This window comes from Sinocyclocheilus rhinocerous, unplaced genomic scaffold, assembly GCF_001515625.1.
Source record: "Sinocyclocheilus rhinocerous isolate Xijiao unplaced genomic scaffold, SAMN03320098_v1.1 scaffold1520, whole genome shotgun sequence".
NCBI lineage: Eukaryota > Metazoa > Chordata > Actinopteri > Cypriniformes > Cyprinidae > Sinocyclocheilus > Sinocyclocheilus rhinocerous.
In genome coordinates this window covers 129,950-137,721 of record NW_015634470.1, presented here as the reverse complement: position 1 = coordinate 137,721, position 7,772 = coordinate 129,950, and positions in this window count along the sequence as shown.

Genomic DNA, 7,772 nt, shown 5'->3' with positions numbered 1-7,772 from the left:
ACGCTATATAGCTCACCTACGTGCGCTTTGGGGGCGGTGCTAAGCGCTATTTGGCCAATGAATTGGCGTGATGGTATAAGGGCTTCAGACATTCGTCACACCGAAGTTGTTCCCGAAGCGATGACGTCATCGCAGCATCGAAGTGAGCCTATGAGAGGGAACATCTCGGTTACGTATGTAACCTTGGTTCCCTGAGTAGGGGAACGAGATGCTGCGATGCTCGGCCGTTCCGTACCTTGATAGCGCTTCCTTTGTAAATCAGTGAAATCTGATGAAAATAGCGCGCAGCACGCTATATAGCTCACCTACGTGCGCTTTGGGGGCGGTGCTAAGCGCTATTTGGCCAATGAATTGGCGTGATGGTATAAGGGCTTCAGACATTCGTCACAGACATTCAGACATTCCCAAAGCGATGACGTCATCACAGCATCTTGTTCCCCTACTCAGGGAACCAAGGTTACATACGTAACCGAGATGTTTTACACGCTATTACCGTAACGCCTAGGATATGCGCGCACCTCAAAACAACGTGGCGGCTAGAATGACCGTGTTTTTCAAAGTGGAGGCTGGCCTGACCGCAGTGGAAAAACTGGGATTAAAGTCCTAAAGCTGACTTGAAATAACCTAACAAATCAATCGCGGCTAAAGCGGTTCCACTGTAAAAAAAAAAAAAAGGTCACATAATAGTATGTAATAATAGTAATAGTAATAGTATAAACTGAGACAGTGGTAATATCATTATGTTCCTATTGGTCAGTAGAGGAGCTTAGATTAGCCTGACAGTTAACCTGCTTTAGACCAGGTTAGTTTCCCAGCATAAGTTGCCACAGTAACTAAGCTTGATCTAGGCCTATGTTAAATTTGCTTAATGGAACCAAATCATTTGACAATTAGTCAGATTAACTGAAATAAGCCTGGCTTATTTGGTTAACTTGTTTTATGAAACAGGCCTCAAGGCATGAAAAGTTATCATATTTTCTCCATTGCATCGTATTGCATCAAATCGCATTGTGTTGAATCGAATCGAATCTAAATCGGATCGCACTGCATCGTAATAGGGGTGAATCGTATCGCATCGCGTATCGGCCTGAGTCATGAGATGCACATCCCTAATGGGCATGCCTTCGGGAAGCACTGTATAAAAGAGAGTACAGACACAGACTCTATAGATTTCCTGCAGGATCTCTCGGTTTTATTGTCTCTGATAATAAAATCTAAATTCTGGCATCAAAACCCCAAGACTTTGAGAATGATTCCTCACAGCATCGGCAGAAGCCACCACAAATTGGCGTCACGAACAGGATTGGAAAGGAGCAGAGGGTGGAGGACCACTTTGGGCTGGCTTGACGACCAACACTAACAGTGGCCACTAAACATTAAGGTAGGCAGTTTTTTGCTTATATAATTAGTGTTGCTTGCCAGAGTCGGCCAGTGGTGGTATGGACACTCGAAAATGCTCCTCCAAATTTAAAGAACAAAAAGAAAAAAGGGGGTTTGATTCCAGAAGAAATAAATGCAAGCAAAAATATGTGTTTACTGCCAAAAGGGCCTTGATGGATGGCAGCCAGTGACATTAAGCAGATATACATTGCATGCAATGGTCTGTGTTTATTATTAAGTGGGCCTTTGAAGGATAGCAATAAACGTTAAGCAGATAAAGTATAGAGAAGCACGCAAAGTCCTATGGATACCACTCTGTTGGCGTTACAGAGGTCTGAACGGGTAGGCAAATTCCTGCAGGGTACTGCTTTTTTACTGTATTGAGGAAGAGTTTCAGTCAAAGAGCGAGTAGAACTGGCAGGCCACTCAGGAAGAGTGCAGTGTAAAGTTTGTGTAAATGTATGTCTCTGTTTCTGTTTGAGTGTATTTGTGATTATGATTGTGGTTGTATGTGACAATAAACTATATCTGGTGGGACAAGAGGTGCAGACCCCTTCTGGACCATCACTTGAGTGTGATCAGGTCGTGGAGACGGGCGTGGCTGGTGTTACACAGGAGAAGAGTGAATGAGTGCATGAGCCCTATCTAAAAAAGGGACTTGTATGAATGTTGTTTTAAAAAAAAGTGTTCCAAGATATGGACTTTGCAGATTACTGAAATAATAATAGATTAATTAAGATAATATATACATTTATTATTTAATGACTTCTCTTAACAGATGAATAAAAAGATTGCATGTGCTTAAAACTTTATATCTAATATCTGAAGACTTCTCAAATGTGTATCTTGTTATCCCTGGGACACAGTATGAAAGTTAATCCATTACAGAGTTTCAGAGATTTGGGCTTGAGTTAACTAAAAGATAACTTGTGTAGTCCAATGTTGAATGAGAGCAATACCATGTTAATAGAAATTTTTGAGTCAAAAGCCATAGACATTTTACAATAGGAATGGAACTTGTTGATGCGATGTTCAAATAGATTAATAAAATAAAATAAAATGAATAATTTTATGTTGTTTGGGAAAAATTTATTCACCATTACCAGATTATTCTGAATCATGTATGGAAATATAGAAGAAAAATGATGATTGAAGTCTTTATTTTACCATACGCATGTCATGCTGTTGTAAAAGGAAGGATTATCTTGTTTAATTGCAGTATATAATAAGGGTAGATTACTGCAGCTTTCTGCATTTTGCAAAGAAAAACTGCTTGCTGTTTTTCTGCAATGAAGAGCTTGCTTTACTAAAATAGAATAAGGGAACTGCTGTTTTTAACCAAATGAAACCTTTTTTATAAAGGGACCATTGAAAGAGATGGTTGAAAAGTGAAAATTAGATAAACAGCTGATTGCTCAGACACAATTTGGTCAGAGTTTACAAAGGTTCAATTTGATTAATGCAGTCTCTGAGTGTTAAAAATTTCAGATGGCTTCTGGAACAGTGCCTTGACAAAGGGAAGCAGTGAACTGGAGTCTGTCTAACAAAGTGGCGAAGAGGCAAAGTCAAAGCTGCAGAGAGAAGTAGAGGGAGGGGCTGTTGAACTTGCAACTCCCCTCCTGAAAGAGTGCACACTTCAGCATGGAGATATGGAATTATTTTTGTGTATTTATTATTCAATCAAAAATTATGTGTTTGAGAGTAAAACTAATTATTTTGTAATTAAAAAATAAAAGATTGCAAAAAAAGTCTTCTTAAGGCTCAAAAATAAAGAAATTGAAAAAATTATTTGCAGTGCGTGTAAATCTTTGAAAATCTTTATTAATTTTTTTGTTCACTTTCATTCACCTTTCATTGCGAAATCACAAATGTTGCTCTCTTTTCTGCTGTCTTTTTTTTGCGAGTCTAAAACTTGTTTGCGAGTTGAAAAGTTTTGCTTGCGAGTGAAGCTGTCTCTCAGTGAGCGGTCTCTACCCACCAGGATGAAAGGATTGGTCATTCTCAATTGAAGTCACAGGTTGACCACGCCCACTACGTTTCCCCGGAATCCCCACCACTGCCGCCGCCAGTCTGACAGAAGAGCGAGCGAGGTTATATCATGGCGAGCAACAGGTCGTTTACTGGGTAAGATAACTAATTTAACATCTTAAACTCAGTGACATGTGAACTTAACTATGCTCTCTTCTCATGCTCTCCATCTAAATACGTAACGTAAACTAAGCCCGTCTGTAGTTGGTGATACCGCTGAATAGATTTGATTAGCCATCAGTATAGCCAGCTTCCAGAGTCCCCAATGGAACAGCGTCAGGCCAATATTTCAGAGATTATAGATTAGCTGAAGTCAGGTGGGTAACGCACATCAAATCGCTAGCCCATTTGGCTACCTATGATTAATAAATTATAACCGTATGTGCACACTCAAGTCTATTCGCGGCACGCAACAGCTGTTCAAAGTCATGCCGCGCCACAGTTTGCCATTCAAAGTTTTCTAGAATACAACGATTCTGACTTGAATGACTTCTATTGTGCATTTTAATAACAGGTTTGTTTTGTACTATCTTTAAGACCTGTCCACTGACAATTGCAAAATGTATTACTTTAATAGTGACGATTGATATTCAGGACTTGTCAGCCAGTACCACTGTAGCCTTGCAGAGACTTTGCTTCGAAGACCTTTTAATTAACTAACTTCCACATTTCAATATGCCCCTAACTTCTAAGGGGTGTTTTCATTTGTGACTACTCCCAACAGCCTAGAATTCTACCAGTAGAACTTCACATTTTTTTTCTGTTTACAGGAAGAAGATTTGGTGTTGATAGAGGCGGCAACATCAATCACCCCCAGGAAGTACACAAGCAAAAGCTAAACAAACTGAACATTGTCAATTATCAATTCTTGTTTTACAAAATTTGTCCTGCATACATTTTTGTCTTTAATGTGTAGGCACTTGAGGCCCAGTGCCCAATTTGCACAGGAACATTTCTAGTGTCAGAAGTGGAACTGCATGCCAGCTTTTGTGAAGAAAGGTAATGGTAATAGTGACTCACATTCAAGCTTAAAAACACCTAAAAGAAACCCTGCTCTAATTTGAGTCATGTCTCATGGTAGCCTACCTGACTATGTTCATTACATTGGTTCAAACAGTACATTGCAAAGGTCATAAAAATATCAAATGAAATATACATACACACACACACAAAGTTGTTTGGAAACATTACGTTTTTTTTAAATGTTTTTTGAAAGAAGTCTCTTCTGCTTACCAATGCTGTATTTATTTGATCAAATATACAGTAAAAACAGTATTACTGAGAAATATTTTTACACGATACATTATGAATATCTGTTAAAATGTAATTAATTGCTGTGATCAAAGCTGAACTTTCAGCATCATTACTCCAGTCTTCAGTGTCACATGATCCTTCAGAAATCATTCTAATATGCTGATTTGTTGCTCAAGAAACATTACGTATTATCATCAGTGACTACGTTTACATGGACATCAGTAATCGAATTATTTACCTTATTCTAAATAAGACAATATTATGATTAAGGTGTTTACATGAGTTCCTTTTAGTATATTCCTTTCATGTTCCCGTTTTACATGTTATAGTACATAGATCGATTAATGGCACACGTCATTACGTCCCCACGTGTCACCATCCGACGTCCCCTCCAGAATTTCACGTATAAACATATAGTTTGTCTTCGTGATGATGCCATATACAGTTGTGGGTGTTTAATTTTTTATTTTATCAAAAGCTCTTTTATTTGCCGTCAAACGGTTGACGACTTGCTGTGTGTGTATCCTGTCACAAAATGCACGACGACGGTAATAATGTGATTAAGGTGTTTACATGTCTATACTGCACTTCAGTAATGCGACTAAAATAGGAATATTCCACATGTCTTAATTCGATTTGTGTTTACTTCGACTATGACTTAAACCGGATTAAGGTAATCAAAAATCTCTGTTTACATGGTAGATTCTTAATCAGAGTATTGTCTTAATCGTGTTAAAATCGGAATACTGCTGTCCATAAAAAAAATAAAAATATTTTAGGATTCTTCGATAAATAGAAAGAAAAGCATTTATCTGTATTTAGCTTTATATAATTGTATTTATTTATTTTCACAGTGAGGATGTGATTCGTCATGCAGCAGCACAGATAAACACCACAAAGACATTTGAAATCTGTGTGTCACGAGATATTGAGAGAAGCCTTAATGTTTCCAAACAACTTTGTGTGTGTATATATTTCATATGATATTTTTATGACCTTTGCAATGTACTGTTTTGAACCAATGTAATGAACATAGTCAGGTAGGTTACCATGGCATGAGACATGACCCAAATTAGAGCAGGGTTTCTTTTAGGTGTTTTTAAGCTTTAATATGAGTTACTATTTACTATTACCATTACCTTTCTTCACAAAAGCTGGCATGCAGTTCCACTTCTGACACTGGAAATGTTCCTGTGCAAATTGGGCACTGGGCACTTAAGACTGGAGGAATGATGCTGAAAAATGTTGCTTTATTGTTTTTATATACATATATATAATTTTATTTATTTATTTTTACAGTGAGGAGGATGTGATTCGTCATGCAGCAGCACAGATAAACACCACAAAGACATTTGAAATCTGTGTGTCACGAGATAATGGTTGAGAGAAGTCTGATGCTGGAAACGTCGAAAAACAGGGAAGCCCTGTCAATCCCTTGATAGTCACCTTCCTTGGAGAGCCTGCAATAATAAATAAATGAAATTATGTAGCTAAAAACAATAAAGCTACATTTTCAGCATCATTACTTCTAGTCTTCAGTGTCACAATATAGCAATATGCTGATTTTTTTGTTCAAGAAATATTTATTATTATCAATGTTTAAAAGAGTCGTGTAAAATTGGGCCTCAAGTGCCTACACATTAAAGACAAAAATGTATGCAGGACAAATTTTGTAAAACAATAATTGACAATGTTCAGTTTAGCTTTTGCTTGTGAACCTCCTGAGGGTGATTGCAAAATTGGATGATGTTGCATGAGGTCTAAAGTTTTGCCTTGAAGATGTTGCCTCCTCTATCAACACCAAATCTTCCTGCAAACAGAAAAACATGTGAAGTTCTACTGATAGAATTCTAGGCTGTTGGGAGTAGTCACAGATAAAAACACCCCTTAGAAAATTGATCATAAGTGACAGTAAAGACATTTATAATCGATTTCTACTTTAGATAAATGCTTTTCTTTCTATTCATCAAAGAATCCTAAAATATTTTTTGGTATTTATTTTTTTTGATAACATTGATGATAATAATAAATGTTTCTTGAGCAACAAATCAGCATATTAGAATGATTTCTGAAGGATCATGTGATACTGAAGACTGGAGTAATGATGCTGAAAATTCAGTTTTGATCACAGGAAGAAATTACATTTTAACAGATATTCATAATATAGGCTGTTGGGAGTAGTCACAGATAAAAACACCCCTTAGAAATCAGGGGCATATTGAAATGTGGAAGTTAGTTAATTAAACGGTCTTCAGAGCAAAGTCTCTGCAAGGCTATAGTGGTACTGGCTGACAAGTCCTGAATATCAATCGTTACTATTAAAGTAATACGTTTTGCAATTGTCAGTGGACAGGTCTTAAAGATAGTACAAAACAAACAGGTTATTAAAATGCACAATACAAGTCATACAAGTCAGAATCGTTGTATTCTAGAAAACTTTGAATGGTAAACTGTGGCGCGGCATGATTTTGAACAGCTGTTGCGTGCCGCGAATAGACGAGTGTGCACATACGGTTATAATTTATAAATCATAAGCAGCCAAATGGGCTAGCGATTTGATGTGCGTTACCCACCTGACTTCACTGGGGCTAATCTATAATCTCTGAAATATTGGCCTGACACTGTTCTATTGGGGACTCTGGCAGCATGGCTATACTGATGGCTAATCAAATCTATTCAGCGGTATCAACAACTACAGATGGGCTTAGCTTACGTTACGTATTTAGATGGGAGAGCATGAGAAGAGAGCATAGTTAAGTTTACATGTCACTGAGTTTAAGATGTTAAATTAGTTATCTTACCCAGTAAACGACCTGTTGCTCGCCATGATATACAACCTCGCTCGCTCTTCTGTCAGAGTGGCGGGGATTCCGGGGAAACGTAGTGGGCGTGGTCAACCTGTGACTTTAATTGAGAATGACCAATAGAAAAAGGCCTTTCATCCTGGTGGGTAGAGACCGCCCACTGAGAGACAACTTCACTCGCAAGCAAAACTTTTCAACTTGCAAACAAAAGTTTTAGACTAGCAAAAAAAGACAGCAGAAAAGAGAGCAACATTTGGGGTTTCGCGATGAAAAGTGTTTGAAGTGCACAAAGAAAAATAAAGATTT